This window comes from Bos grunniens, chromosome 23 (assembly GCF_055505025.1).
Source record: "Bos grunniens cultivar Pamir isolate PY7600 chromosome 23, Bosgru_T2T1.0, whole genome shotgun sequence".
Taxonomy (NCBI): domain Eukaryota; kingdom Metazoa; phylum Chordata; class Mammalia; order Artiodactyla; family Bovidae; genus Bos; species Bos grunniens.
This window is the reverse complement of record NC_141187.1, coordinates 44,693,418-44,708,246: the sequence shown is the minus strand read 5'-3', so window position 1 is coordinate 44,708,246 and position 14,829 is coordinate 44,693,418. Positions and strand designations below refer to the sequence as shown.

Sequence of the window (14,829 nt, the reverse complement as noted above, 5' to 3'; positions counted from 1 at the left end):
AGATTCTGGCCCCTTTATGAAATGAGGCCTGCATTCATGGAAGTCACGGGATGCTCCAGGACTCGAAGGTGGCATCAGTGTAAGTTACCACGACCCACCTCTGCAGGATTCGTCAACCAGTGACTGCTGGGCACCTAGACTGGAGGCAAGGGTCTGCCCAGTGGTGGCATTACCCTGTTACTCAAGAGGCTCCAGAAGCAGAGGCACCAGTTTCATTGTTAATGAGTTGGCATTCACCTATTCTTCCTTCTGTGGTTAACTCTTATTTTCAGTTATTTTCCACTTGCAAAGGAGTCTTGCCTGGGCTGAGTGCCGAGGAGGTAACCTGCCTCTTCTTGCTTACACTGCAGAAACATAAATGAGGTCACATTTTTGTTGAATGTTGTAAAGAGAGCCAGCAATGGCACCCCACTCCAGTACTCTTGCCTGGAGAATCCCATGGACGGAGGAGCCTGGTAGGCTGCAATCCATGGGGTCGAAAAGAGTCGGACACGACTGAGAGACTTCACTTTCACTTTTCCCTTTCATGCATTGGAAAAGGAAATGACAACCCACTCCAGTGTTCTTGCCTGGAGAATCCCAGGGACGGGGGAGCCTGGTGGGCTGCCATCTATGGGGTCGCACAGAGTCGGACACGACTGAAGCGACTCAGCAGCAGCAGCAGCAGAATAGTTCAGAGGAGCTGCTGAAGCCTCTTAGGACCTGTCCAACCCTGGGGAGAAAACACACACAAGAATGGAGATAGATAAGCTGTCAAATAGAAACTGCAGTGTTTATTTAGGACTCTCAGTAGCGATATGAGTGTGGGACTTTTTCTTGTTACGGCCTCACTGGGTCTTCACTGCTCTGCACAAGGCTTTTCTCTACTTGCAGAGAAAGTACTCAGTTCAGCTCAGTTCAGTCTCTCAGTCGTGTTGCTACTCTCTAGCTGTGGCGCGCCAGCTTCTCATTGTGGTGGCTTCTCATGTTGCGGAGCACGGCGGGGCCTAGGCATTCAGGTTTCAGTACTTGCAACTCATGGGCTTAGTAGTTGTGGCGCATGGGCTTAGTTGCTCCGAGGCATGTGGGATCTTTCCAGACCAGGGATTGAACCCATATCCCCTGCATTGCAAGACAGATTAGATTCATAAAGGGGTCAAGTCCCCACAATATCCCTTGGACATGTCTGCCACCATTTAATTTCAATGATAACATCTTGTCCATAAATTTCTTCATCTTGGGAGGGTGAGCATTGCTTGTGATGTCTACCCGGCAAGCCCAAAGAAGCCTCCAAATAGAATTCGAGTCGTCCCTCCGAAAAGCAGACTCTTAACCACTGGCCCACCAGGGAAGCCCAAGCGTGGGACTCTGACGGCAACAAGTTTCCCTATCAGGAAACTTGAACGTCATGCTTTGAAGATAGAGGCTCAGGTAGAGCCCTAGGGAAGGGAAAGAGGAGGTAAGAGATTTCAAAAGCCAGCTATACCATGGACAAGTGGGCAGTGGGATGACAAGATTTAAGAAGGCTGCTGTTATGGCCTCTAATTCTCAGATCAGCTTCCCTACCCAAAGCTCTGTAACACAGAGCAGCAAAGACCAGCCCTATCTTACCAGCCAGAGGGTAAGAAAGAGGGGACAAGATGGAGAAGGACCTGCAGTCTTCTCCACCTGTCACTGTCAGCAAGGGCGCACTGCCGCCTCCTCTGAAAAGTGAGGATTGTGTTAGTGACCACGGTCCCACTCTAGTTTGCATAGTATTCGTCGTCTTGTACCCATTCATTCCAAGAGCCCATCAATGCCTGTCAGGTACTGCCCTGGGCTGTTGGAGAAGTACTTGTGCCATAGAGGAAAAGAAGAGAAACTGAAAAGTAACTGGTCCAATAGAAATTTTTTTTTTGATGCCCACACAAGTAAGTAGACTTGGGTGTAACTACAGACCAGTCCAAGTCTGGATCTAGAAGGATCTAGAAGGCTGCTGCTGCTGCTGCTAAGTCACTTCAGTCGTGTCCGACTCTGTGCGACCCCATAGACGGCAGCCCACCAGGCTCCCCCATCCCTCAGATTCTCCAGGCAAGAACAGTGGAGTGGGTTGCCATTTCCTCCTCCAATGCATGAAAGTAAAAAGTGAAAGTGAAGTCTCTCAGTCGTGTCTGACTCTTCTCGACCCCATGGACTGCAGCCTACCAGGCTCCTCTGTCCATGGGATTTTCCAGGCAAGAGTACTGGAGTGGGGTGCCATTGCCTTCTCTGATCTAGAAGGCAGAGGCTGCCTTTTCTTTTATTCCCTGTGACTCCCTTTAACTATAGCGTGGTCTTTATAATACCTGTGGGTAGGTTTTGTAAAGTAGAACACTCCTTGAAAACTGGCTCCAAAACTCGGCAACCACATTTTTCTCTGAGAACAATGTTACATCCATTTCATGAAAACCTAATACCCAAATATGCCCATAATGGATGCCATGCCAGTCCCATTAACATTCGTAATATGCTATAGAGCTTTGAAAAGAACACCTGGGTAGCTTTAATCCTTCAAGAACTCAAATAAACTAACACAACATTGTAAATCAACTATACTTTAATAAAATAATTTTTTTCAAAAAGAACTCAAACAGTTCTAAGCAGGAGCATGTAGCTCAGTTCAGCTCAGTTCAGTATCTCAGTCGTGTCCGACTCTTTGCAACCCCATGAATCGCAGCACACCAGGCCTCCCTGTCCATCACCAACTCCCGGAGTTCACTCACACTCACGTCCATCAGGTCAGTGATGCCATCCAGCCATCTCATCCTCTGTCGTCCCCTTCTCCTCCTGCCCCCAATCCCTCCCAGCATCAGAGGCTTTTCCAATGAGTCAGCTCTTTGCATGATCTGGCCAACGTACTGGAGTTTCAGCTTCAGCATCATTCCTTCCAAAGAAATCCCAGGGCTGATCTCCTTCAGAATGGACTGGTTGGATCTCCTTGCAGTCCAAGGGACTCTCAAGGGTCTTCTCTAACACCACAGTTCAAAAGCATCAATTCTTCGGCACTCAGCCTTCTTCACAGTCCAACTCTCACATCCATACGTGACCACTGGAAAAACCATAGCCTTGACTAGACGAACCTTTGTTGGCAAAGTAATGTCTCTGCTTTTGAATATGCTATCTAGGTTGGTCATAACTTTCCTTTCAAGGAGTAAGCGTCTTTTAATTTCATGACTGCAGTCACCATCTGCAGTGATTTTGGAGCCCAAAAATATAAACTCTGACACTGTTTCCCCATCTATTTGCCATGAAGTGATGGGACCAGAAGCCATGATCTTCATTTTCTGAATGTTGAGCTTTAAGCCAACTTTATCACTCTCCACTTTCACTTTCATCAAGAGGCTTTTGAGTTCCTCTTCACTTTCTGCCATAAGGGTGGTGTCATCTGTATATTTGAGGTTATTGAGATTTCTCCTGGCAATCTTGATTCCAGCTTGTGCTTTTTCCAGTCCAGCATTTCTCATGATGTGCTCTGCATATAAGTTAAATAAGCAGGGTGATCATATACAGCCTTGACGTACTCCTTTTCCTATTTGGAACCAGTCTGTTGTTCCATGTCCAGTTCTAACTGTTGCTTCCTGACCTGCTCATTTGCATACTTGAAAGTTTTCTGTTCCTATGCTTGAGTTTGAATCCCATGTCAAAATTGTTTGAAGATTCAGAAAGCTATATTACACTAGAAAAGAGCTGAGCTCTCTTTAAGTGAAACGTTTTTACTTTTTTTCTTTTTAGCTAATGCTGCTGCTGCTGCTAAGTCGCTTTAGTCGTGTCTGACTCTGTGCGACCCCAGAGACGGCAGCCCAGGAGGCCCACCCTGTCCCTGGGATTCTCCAGGCAAGAACACTGGAGTGGGTTGCCATTTCCTTCTCCAGTGCATAAAAGTGAAAAGAAAGTGAAGTTGCTCAGTTGTGTCTGACTCTTCTCGACCCCATGGACTGCAGCCTACCAGGCTCCTCCGTCCATGGGATTTTCCAGGCAAGAGTACTGGAGTGGGCTGCCATCGCCTTCTCCTTTAGCTAATAGAGACATGGAAATTTTTAGTGAATTATAAGAAAACTGTGGTTTATCTGTAAAGAGACCTATGGGATTCTTTATCTACTGTATAATCAGAAGACCAACTGGTTATTTTCATTCTAACCTAAACTGTTATACTGATATCCATTCTAGGTATTCCAAATGATTCAAATATACAAGTTATGTACTTTATAATGGAGTTCAGTTCAGTTCAGTCACTCAGTCATGTTTGACTCTTTGCAACCTCATGGACTACACCACGCCAGGCTTCCCTGTCCTTCACCAACTCCCAGTGCCTGCTCAAACTCATGCCCATCAAGTCAGTGATGCCCTCTAACCATCTCATCCTCTGTTGTTCCCTTCTCCTCCTGCCTTCAATCTTCCCCAGCAACAGGGTCTTTTCCAATAAGTCAATTCTTTGCATCAGCTGGCCAAAGTATTGGAGTTTCAGCTTCAGTATCAGTCCTTCGAACGAATAGTCAGGACTGATTTCCTTTAAGATGGACTGGTTGGATCTCCTTTCAGTCCAAGGGATTCTCAAGAGTCTTCTCCAACACCACAGTTCAAAAGCATCAATTCTTTGGTGCTCAGCTTTCCTTATAGTCCAACTCTCACATCCATATATGACTACTGCAAAAACCATAGCTTTGACTAGATGGACCTTTGTTGGCAAAGTAATGTCTCTGCTTTTTAATATGCTGTCTAGGTTGGTCATAGCTTTTCTTCCAAGGAGCAAGCGACTTTTAATTTCATGGCTACGGTCACCGTCTGCAGTGATTTTGGAGCCTCCAAAAATAAAGTCTCTCACTGTTTCCATTATTTCCCCATCTATTTGCAATGAAGTGATGGGACCAGATGCCATGATCTTAGTTTTGGAATGTTGAGTTTTAAGCCAGCTTTTTTACTCTCCTCTTTCACTTTCATCAAGAGGCTCTTTAGTTACTTATAATGGAGACTACCTTCTAATTAGGTAAAGCAGTGGGAATAAGATTTGGGGGAAAAGAATATATTTTCTTAGATTTAGATTGTGTTCGTAAGATATTAAACCTTATGAGATTTAGAATGCATTTTTTACTTAAAAAAAAACTTATTAAAAAGTTCATTACTCAAGAGTGGGTAGTGCATTATGCCAAGGTACTCTTGTCTACGTAACACCCGCCAGGTTGATAAGTAGAATGTTACCAGCACCCCAGAAAGGCCCTGCTAACCCTCTCTATCACCATCACCACTCCCCCACCCCCCAAAGCTAACCACAGTTCACCTCTAACAAAGATTAGTTTTGCTAGTTTTAAAATTTTTTATATAAATGGAATAATATAACGTGTATTTTTTGGTATGACTTCCTTTATTGAATATGTTGTCTTGGAGAGTTACCCAGGGTGTAGTTCACTTACTTGATTGCTGTGTAATATTCCATTAAATAACTATACAACCATTTATCTGCTCACGCTACTATTCATGGATATTTGGGTCTGCTTACAGTTTGGAGTTGTTAGAAACTGTGCTCATCTGAACACTCTGGTACATGTCTTTTTAATGCATATCCTTCAGGGATTTCTGTTAGGTATACACCTAAGAATAAATTGCTGGGTCATAGGTTATATGAATGTTCGATTTTGTGAAATAATGCCAAACAGTTTTACGAAGTGGTTGTACAGTTTCATTTATTCTTGGCAGTCACGCTTTTTCTATTTCTGGCAACAGTAGAGTGGGTAGGATTTTTAATGTCTTACAGGTTTCTTGGAACAAAACATCTTTTTAAACATAAACACTATTTGAATGAGTCAAGTTTAAAGTAATTAAGGGTTCAGAGATTAAATTTATTTCTACACTACAAATGTTTTTTTAAATAAGTGTAAAAGTGCTTGGGGCAAAATACATTTGGGATTTCCCTGTTGCCAAAATATCTGAAAAGTAATTCCAGCTGCTCACTCAAAATCACCCACAGCTGGGCTGGCCAGCTTCTGACCTGATACTGACCTGGGGTTTTCAATAAAACGGGCTTCCCCGAATGCTCAGTGGGTAAAGAACCTGCCTGCAAGGCAGGAGACACGGGAGACGTGGGTTCCATCTCTCGGTTGGGAAGATCCCCTGGAGTAGGAAATGGCAACCCATTCCAGTATCATTGCCTGGAAAATCCCACAAATAAACAAAACCAATAGATACTAGGATCCCCATACAAAACCAATATCACATCCATGAACTTAAGCAAATAAGCAAACATTTTCAATACAGCCATAGCCCCACCAAGAAGTGGGGCAGATTTGAAGATTAAAAAAAAGTTTCTGAGTTTGGAGTTTTTGTTCTCCCTGATATGGAAGACATGCAGAAACAGACAAATGAAGTTGGAAACCAAAGAAGTTTTTCAAAGGACACTACAAGGCCCACTGGGCTGTCCCCTGCCAACTTGATTATTCAGAGTAGAGCTGTCTTTCTTCCCAGGGCTTTTGGAATTCACTCTCTGGCAGGACTGTAAGAGAATGGACTCGCCAGTGCCCCTTAGGTTCCTTAAGCAATTTCTTGCCAAGATCAGTAAGGTCAAGGGTGCTGCTAACCAGCCTATACTGCCAGATCAGTCATTGCCACAAACCTTCATCACGCTGAGTGCCTGGTTTGACCCCACCAAAGCTACTATCCAAAACACGATGATACACATCACTAGGTGCCAAAGTGGAGGCTACAGACATTTCCACTTCTTAAAATCCAACTTATTTTTCAAGATTCATCTCACATCTCAGCCTTGAAGCCACCCCCAGGGCCTTAAAAACAATGGCCTTATGGCCCATTGTTTAAGAGCCTTCGCAAGTATGTGAACTCAGTATAGGGTGTCTGTCAGCACCCTTGACCTCTACCCACTAGATCCAATAAGCATATCTCTTTCCTCCAGGCATGACAAGCAAAAATGTCTCCAGATTTTTCTCCTTAAGAGACAAAATACTGTGGTTGAGAGTCCCTGGTCTGTGTGAATATGTGGTCACCATAACATAATCGTCAGCAACACAAAGTCAGGAGCATATCATGCCTTTTTTGCATTATCCAAACTAATAACCCAATTCTGGAGAAATAGCAATTGCTCCCCAAAATATTCATTGAAATGAATTAATCTGTCATCATTGCCACCTTATATCTTTCAGAAACTCCTATTTATCCTTCCCATCTCACCTGAAGTGTCTCCTTTTTACAGATGCTCTCCCCAAATCCAGACTTGCAAGGTTCTCTTCTTTACTTTCGGTGAGGAAGTATTACTATCTGTATTCTTCTAATTAGTTCCTCCAGCACTGCAGAAGACCAGGCTGTTGGCCCATATTTTCATTAAGGATACTAAGGCTCAGAGAGCTGATATGGCATGTTCAAGGTCACAGAGCCAGTACATGACAGATTTGACAATGGGCCAGTCCCATGACAGTGGGCCAGTCTCCTAGAGGGACAGAACTATGGACGCTAAGCAGAGCATCAAGGGGGCTGGCATTTGGGGCAGAGCACTCATCACAGAGTGCTTTTTTTGAAAAGACCCTGATGCTGGGAAGAGTTGAAGGCAGGAGAAGGAGGGGACGACAGAGGATGAGATGGCTGGATGGCATCACCTACTCAATGGACAACTCTGGGAGTTGGTGATGGACAGGGAGGCCTGGCGTGCTGCAGTCCATGGGGTCACAAAGAGTAGGACACGACTGAGCAACTGAAATGAACTGAACTCATCACAGAAGAAAATTGGAGTTTAAGGAGGGAAGTTGGTCAGAAACCAGGACCAATATGGTGTGAATACAAGACTGCATGAGGAGGGGTACCCCCAAGAACACACTCCACACCAGCCTACAGCACCTGACTAACCCAGGATGAAGGGTTACACTCCATGGTTAAGCCAACTGGTGAATCTGAGGATGTTAGTAGATGTCTGGCCTTGGTCCAGGTTTGAGGAATGCTGAGCTGCAGGTGAGGAAAGGAGTCTGGGTGAAGCAGGTTACCCATCATATGCGCCCAAGTGTCTTGGATTCCTAGAGTGCTGGGATCATTGTCCTCTCCTGGGGAGACGTCAGTCATTCATTTAGTCACTGATGTCGGTAATCAGCACCTACTGTTGTGCTGGGCTGGTGATGGGCACAGAAGACGCAAAGGTAAGCACAACAGAAGTGGTCCTTATCTCTCAACGCTAATCTAATAATTATACAAATAAATGTTTAATTACAAACAGTGACAGGTGTTAGGGAAGAAAGGTGTTGTGTGCCATGAGAGCATATAACAGAAGGATATCACCTAGTCTAAGGACTGGGGACGATCTCCCCGAGAAGGTGATAATTGAGCTGAGATCTGAAAAACGAATAAAAGGTAATTATGTTCGGGTGTGTTGAGGTGGTAGACGGCTCCAGGCTGAAGGAACAGCAGGGCAGGGTCTCTGAGGTGGAACCATGGGGCGATGAGGTTGAAGAATGCAAGGCACAGTACACACAGCAGAGCCCTTTGAGGGGGAAAAAGTTAAAGTGATTAGAATCAAAGAAAACAAGGCTAATGTTCCTTTCAGTGTTCTTGATGGTGAAAGGTTCTCTTCCCAAGAGGACAAAAATAACATGCTACTTCAAAAAAAGGTAGGCAGGCTTTGCAGGCAGGGCTTCCCTCAATGACAGGATATTGGTGGAGTTGTTAATCCAGAGTTCGACCTGAGAATATCAAGCAATTCAGTTTCTTTCATTTTATTCAGCCAATCAGATTCTGGGGATTGACTCACATTGACCAAAGTCATGGAAAACAGATGTATAAATCAAAATGCCTATATATAATTTTGTCAGTAATGCAACTGCCTGGAGAATTGAAATATTCATGTCTATTGGTCAATGTACTCCCTTCCCTATAAAGTGGTCCACAGAGGAAGGCAAATGCCCATAAGCTTAATGGGTGAGGAGAATTGGAACAAAGCCTACTGTCAAATAATCCAGCTGACCATTCAATGCACCATATTCTATTAAGAGATGAGCATATAGTCTGAGCCCCAAATGAGAACACAGGGCTTAACAAAGAACTCTAATTCAGTTTTTGTTCTATTAAAGCCTTCAGTTGATTGGATGAGGCCTGTCCACATTATGGAGGGCAATCTGCTTTACTCTGAGTCTGCAGACTTAAATACTATTCGTGTCTAGAAAAATACATTCACAGAAACATCTGGAATAATATCTGACCAAAGTGCTGAGTACAGTGGCTGTTAGGAGCTGACCTGTGTCCTCCATCCTCCATCTTCCAAATTCATATGTTGAAACTCTAACCCCCAACATAACTGGATTTGGAGATAGGGACTGTAGAAGGTAATTACGGTTAAATTAAGGGTGGAGCCTGGATCAATAGGATTACAGGCCTTATGAAGTGCACACAGAGGAGAGGTCACGTGAGCACACAGGAGGATGGTTGCTGCCTGCAAGCCAAGAAAAGAGGCCTCAGCATCAAACCTCTGTTGCTGGCACCTTGATGTTGGACTCAGCCTCCACAACTGTGAGAATAAACTTTTGCTGTTTGAGCCACTCACTCTGGTATTTTCTTATGGTAGCCTTAGCAGACTAATACAGTGACCCATCTAAGCCGACACATAAAATTAATCATCATGCAAGCTTTTATATTAACGAGTTTACTTTAAAATACTCGAAAACAATTTTTTTAATTAAAAAAATAATCCAGGGAGGATAGATGAAATATGATTGGCAAAATGTTGATAACTGTCGAAACTAGGTGCTGGAGAAGTGGGATTTCATTACATTATTATCTGAAATTTTCTATCACGAGCCACTTAAAAGAAATATTCATGAGGCTACTGAGTCCCAACCCAATAGTGACTGGAAGAATTCACACACCCTGTTTATTCTTTGGAAGATGAATGTTTTAACAATGAAATTCTTTAAGTACTTCTGTCCAGCTCTAATCTGTAGCTTCCTTTTTCATATTTAGCCAGCAAGTTCTCATTAAGATATGACTCAAGGACATGGAGTTCATTAAAATGATCATCATATCACATGGTGGGTAGAATGCTGTCAAAAAAAATTCTCTGTCTCCAGCAGAGCATGTGATTCAGGGTTTCCTGCCACTGAAAAAGCCCAGTAGCTGAAGAAGGTTTTTCAGATTTGCCTTCTAATGATCTAGATAATGTACCACATTATCATGTAAATCCCTGTTACAAATTTGAAACGTATTCAATATCGTTGTTAGCTTCTGTAGTTCTCACACTTTGGAAAAGTTTAGAATAAAATGAAGTTAAAGTCGCTCAGTCATGTCCAACTATTTGTGACCCCATGGACTATACAACCCATGGAATTCTCCAGGCCAGAATACTGGAGTGGGTAGCCTTTCCCTTCTCCAGGGGATCTTCCCAACCTAGGGTTCTAACCCAGCTCTTCTGCATTGCTGGCAGATTCTTTACCAGCTGAGCCACATACTTCCTACTAAAATTGTATATAAATGCAAATATTTGCAACCAGCTTCTTCTGACTACATTTCTGTTTCAGCTAAGGAATGCTAAGTGGCTTCATCTGTTTTTTTTTAAAAAGAGCCAGAACAAAGTATTTAGGATCTTTGATCTTTTTTTTTTTTTTTGAAGAATAACAGGAGCCTTTTCACCTAATAATAAATATACTTTAAGAATAGGCATTTTCAGAAACCTCATACTGTATATTGGAAACTGCAAACAAAAAAATTCATTATGTTTATTTCAGTATAGGCAGAACTAGGTCAGAGAACCTGTTGAAGTGGACAGAAAGGAAGAAATTCCCATCTGTTCTGTTCCCCGAATAATTCATCAATGGGATCCAAGCAGGCTAAGGAACGGGACTCAGCAAAATGATTTCTAAGTGAAAGTAGAAATCACGTTTTTAGGGAAGTTGTTTGGTGGGAAATCTGGACAGATAACGAGAGCCTTTTCAACCTGGTGCCCTGATATGATGCTTCAATTCTGAATTCCAGACCTCTGACTGTCCTTATCTGTGCTGAGAGGTGTGGGCTGGGCAAGGCGAAAGTCAAGCTTCCCCTGAGATGTCGCAAGGTCCCAGGTGAGTCTACCTGGGCTGCTGGGAGGGGCGTGGGCACCATGGGTCTCCCAGGCCTGACCAGAGAAGCCCAAACACTGTAGACTCACAGGGCTGCGTGACAAGCAAGGAGACAGGACCCCAGTGCCTGCGGGAGTCTCTGCCAACTGAACAAACAAAAACAAAACCCTCTGCAAAGGAGGAGTGGGTCAGTCTGACAGCATCGACAAATATCCAAGCCCGGGCAGAGAAACACCCATCACTGCAGGGCGACCAAGTCAAAGTCACAGACGAGCGCATTTGCCAGAAAAAGAGGACAACAGGAGAGGGAAGCAGAGCCTGGAGACGGAGAAATGCGGGTCCTTCAACGGCTGGCATATGAGCCCTCAGGACACAGATGCCGGGAGAGCCTCAGAAATAGCCTTTGGGTTGCCGCCAGGGGAGCGTTTGCGTCAGGGCAGCAGGGCTGGCTGTGAGCTCTGGAGTTTGCCGGCCCTCAGGCAAAGCCACAGGCAGCGGCAAGGTCACAGGGGAGCCATGCAGGCTCTGCTGACGCTGAGCTACTAGGATTTTCCAGAAACTACCGAGAGCAAGTAGCACCGGGCATATTACATGGAGGCGGTCCAGGCCCAGAGTCAGGGGACAACCTCAGACGAAGTAACAGTGATTATCATTCTGCACTTTTGTACCAGAAATGCCTGAGACCAAGAAAGGACCACTCTGAGGAGAAGAGGGGAGGATCTATCTGCTACTTCAGTTCAGTCGCTCAGTCATGTCCAGCTCTTTGCGACCCCAGAATCTGCAGCACGCCAGGCCTCCCTGTCCATCACCAACTCTCAGAGTTCACCCAAATGCAAGTCCATCAAGTCGGTGATGCCATCCAACCCTCTCATCCTCTGTTGTCCCCTCCTCCTGCCTTCAATCTTTCCCAGCACCAGGGTCTATCTGCTAAGCAGAGTCCAAGATCAGGACTGGTTGGTAGAGACAGGCCCAGAGAAGAGAAAGTGCAGACTCCAGTGTCATGTGACCACCTGAGGCTTCCACGGGGTCTCAGGGTTCCGCTGGGCTGGACCCTTGGGGAACCAGCAGTGGTCCCTGTAGTCTGATCCATTCCAGCCAGACTGCACCCTCTCTCTCCTGATGGCCAAATATTTCATGTCTTTTCTGGGCCTTTTCCTTCCTAGTCACTCAGGTTTCCAGACACATCCTCAGTCTTAGCCAAGGAGAGCTGGCCTTGGACTCCTGAAGAATATGGCTCCTCGAAAAACAGAAAAAGTACCACAGGAGTGCACGCGTGCGCGCACACACACACACTACCATACCCCTTACAGATTCCCTCCATAACCATCACCCTGCCTTTCTCTTCTCTTCCTTAGATATAACTCATGTCCGACTCTTTGCAACCCCATGGACTATAGCCAACCAGGCTCCTCTGTCCATGGGATTCTCCAGGCAAGAATACTGGAGTGTGTTGCCAGCCCTCCTCCAGGGGATCTTCCCAACGTGGGGATCGAACCCACATCTCTTAGGTCTCCTGCATTGGCAGGTGGGTTCTTTATCATTAGGGCCTCCTAGGAAGCCCTGATGGAGAAGGCAACGGCACCCCACTCCAGTACTCCTGCCTGGAAAATCCCATGGACGGAGGAGCCTGGTAGGCTGCAGTCCATGGGGTCGCTAAGAGTCGGACACGACTGAGCGACTTCACTTTCACTTTTCACTTTCATGCATTGGAGAAGGAAATGGCAAACCACTCCAGTGTTCTTGCCTGGAGAACCCCAGGGACGGGTGGGCTGCCATCCCTGGGGTCACACAGAGTCAGACACAACTGAAGTGACTTAGCAGCAGCAGCAGCAGGAAGCCCTGGATAAAACTATGTTCCCACAAGTACTGGATGGGGAACAAATACCCATTTTTCTCTGGAGAAACACTCCTAGAAAGACGGTAACCCATGGACCAGAGCAAAGACCCACATATAACAGAGGGAATCCTCTACCACCGTGTGGTGAGACAACCTCATATCTGTGTAGTTCTTTCAAGTTTACAAAAACCTTTCCCATGGAGTGAGGCAGTTATTGTGAATCCCATGCTCTAAACTCAAAACTTGAACTTGAGGAGTTTAAGTGGTCATTTCAAAGTCACCCTCTTAGTGACAGAACTGGAATTCAAACCTCATGATTTAATTCCAAGTAAAATCCTTTCTCTAATAAGGTAATAAAAATAGTTCCCAATTATTGAGCACTTACTCTGTGCTGTGCCCTATCGTATGTGCCATACTCACTTAAATTTAGTTAACTCTCATGAAAACCCTATAAGACAATGCTATTATTATACCCATTTTTAGGAATGAGGGAAACTGAGGCACAAAGAGTTGCATCATTGCCCAAGGTCAAACACCATACCACATTATCCTATAGCTACCTACAATTTTACCTAATCAGCAGATAATGACCCAAATAGGAAGTATGGGAAAGGTAGAGCCGGATGGGGTGCACAGCCAAAAATTCAGCCCATAAGCAATCAGTTGCTACAGGTGTTAGCTACTGACTCTGGGTACACAGGCCACACCAACTTATTTTAAGCCTAAGGGAGAGAAGGTTTACTGACAGTATCAGCCAGGACCTGGCAGGAAACAGATGGCACAATCCAGAGTGTTCAGCTGAAAAAAATGTAATGGAGGGACTATTTACAGAAGGGCAGGCAGGATGAAAGGAAGCAGCGTGGGGCGATGAGGCCCCGGAAACAACAGATGCTGGAAGCGGTCACCACCTCTAGGACTGGCGGGCTGATGGTGGAGGGACCGGGTCAACAGAAGGCAGGGAGCGCTGGGGCGGGGAGGGGGCTGCGGCCACCCATGAGACGGCCTGGTCCCTTCCATCTCCTGCTGGTGTCTCCCCTTAGCAGAAAATTCAGGAAGCCCCCGGGACAGAGGGGCCTCGGTGAGGCTGCCCTGTAGATGCCCCCAACCACACGGCAGAGGAGGGCAGAAGACGAAGGGGCGGGGGACACAGGTGAGGAGCATCAGCCAGTGACCCACTCGTCTCGTCCTGACCCCGCCCACTCCTCTTTCTGGCCCGCCCACTCATCTCATTCTGACCCTGCCCGCTCATTTTCTGGCCCGCCCACTCGTCTCATCATGACCCCGCCCACTCATTTTCTGGCCCGCCCACTGTCTCATCCTGGCCCCGCCCGCTCTCGTCTGGCCCCGCCCACCCCGGGACTGTTGGCTGCCTCTTTAACCCAGCCAAAAACTCGCACCTATTTAAGTGGACCAGATATTAAAGGGAGCATCACCGTCTCCTGTGTTTCTTCTCTCCAGGACAGGCCCGCGGGGTTCATTCAGCAGAGTCTTCCAGCCTAGCTTCCCCTAAACAAAGGAGCGTTCTTCCCGGTCTCCCCCACCTTCTCAAGGATGAGCGAAGCAGCATTTAAGAGCTGTTTTTCTTCTCTGCGCCTGTCTCTTAACCCTTGGCGTCTCTCTCACTTTAATTTTTTTAATTTAATTCAAGAGAAAGGAAGCAACAGAGACCAGATCAGTTTCCAGACTGGCTGTGTTTACATCGTCGTGGGACATCAGGCCCCTGGTTGCCTCTGCGGACAGAGGCGAGAGGGCAAGGCACACGAGTCTGCTAAGGATTCCTGGTGAGAAGGAGAGGAGGGAGGGGAAGGTGGGAGGGCCCCGAAGCTCTAAGTGTTACCCAGGAAAGAGGAGAGGAGGCACTTTCTCCTAATAACCAGGAAAACGGAGAGAGAAACAAGCGTCAAAGCAGAAAGCAACCTCCAAGGCCTGAATTCAAAACACCCACTTTAGAGGGAGTGCTTG

The 14,829-nt window shown here is 45.9% G+C and overlaps 1 long non-coding RNA gene across 1 annotated transcript; it reads right to left on the bottom strand.

The window, feature by feature from the left end:
* Positions 1–753: 753 nt before the first annotated feature.
* On the bottom strand, positions 754–14,624 carry LOC147347737 (uncharacterized). The gene is made up of 2 exons (XR_015152544.1): positions 14,265–14,624; positions 754–1,101 (listed from the first exon to the last, which is right to left on the bottom strand). It is a non-coding gene; the product is annotated as an uncharacterized LOC147347737 (long non-coding RNA).
* Between the last annotated feature and the right edge of the window lie 205 nt (positions 14,625–14,829).